Below are 880 nucleotides of genomic sequence, written 5' to 3'. Positions count from 1 at the left end.
GCTGAGCAACTCTCAGGAGAGATTCAGTGTTGCGAATGGCTCTAGGTGGGTGTCAGCTGAGCAACTCTCAGGGCTCCTGGTGCTCTAAAAATCGGGCGTAAGGCGTCCCCTAGTGGACAATGGGATCACCATGCTTTCAGAAAGGAGCCTAGCTTCCTTAGCTCTGTGAGGCAGGGTCTCTGTCATCCATTCTTGGACGGAGGACACCGAGCAGTCAAATCATACCACCAGCAGGACAAGAGGGCCTATCAGAACAATCGGCCATGCATCCAACAAATCGATTATTTAAAGGCTTGGGTCGAGTACACATTGTGCTGCGCTGAAAGCTGAGCGGGGAGACGGAAGAATAGAGCCAGGGCTTCGCCTGTGGGAGAGCAAAAGAATATTTTTTTATTGTACTTTTTTGTTTGTTTTTATTTGTTTGTTTGAGACAGAAACTTCCTAAGTAAGCCATGCTAGTCGGAAACTCCCAGCAATCCTCCTGCCTCAGTCTTCCAAGTGCTGGAATAAAAGGTAAAGCCATCACATCTGGCCTCCAAATAAAATAAACAAACAAACAACACCACCAAACAAATGAGAGCAGTTTTCAAGTAAGCCTGCAGACCAGACGCGGTGGGTCACTTTTGTATCCTGAACACTTGAGAAGTAGAGGCAGGAGGATCAAGAGTTTAAAGTCTCCCTCAGCCACAACAACAATCAAATGAGCTCATTATCAGGGGTGTGCTTTCTGTGCTTCAGGGCTTGGGTTTTTGTTTGTTTATATTTTCATCTGGTTGATTTGGTTTCTTGAGACAGGACCTGAGTAGCATAGGCTGGTCTCAGACTTACTTACTATTGCTTTGTAGCCAAGGCTGGCCTCAGACTTACTATTGCTTTGTAG

Source organism: Microtus ochrogaster, unplaced genomic scaffold (genome assembly GCF_000317375.1).
Source record: "Microtus ochrogaster isolate Prairie Vole_2 unplaced genomic scaffold, MicOch1.0 UNK21, whole genome shotgun sequence".
Taxonomy (NCBI): domain Eukaryota; kingdom Metazoa; phylum Chordata; class Mammalia; order Rodentia; family Cricetidae; genus Microtus; species Microtus ochrogaster.
The sequence above is the reverse complement of the archived record's forward strand: the minus strand, read 5'-3'. Positions refer to the sequence as shown.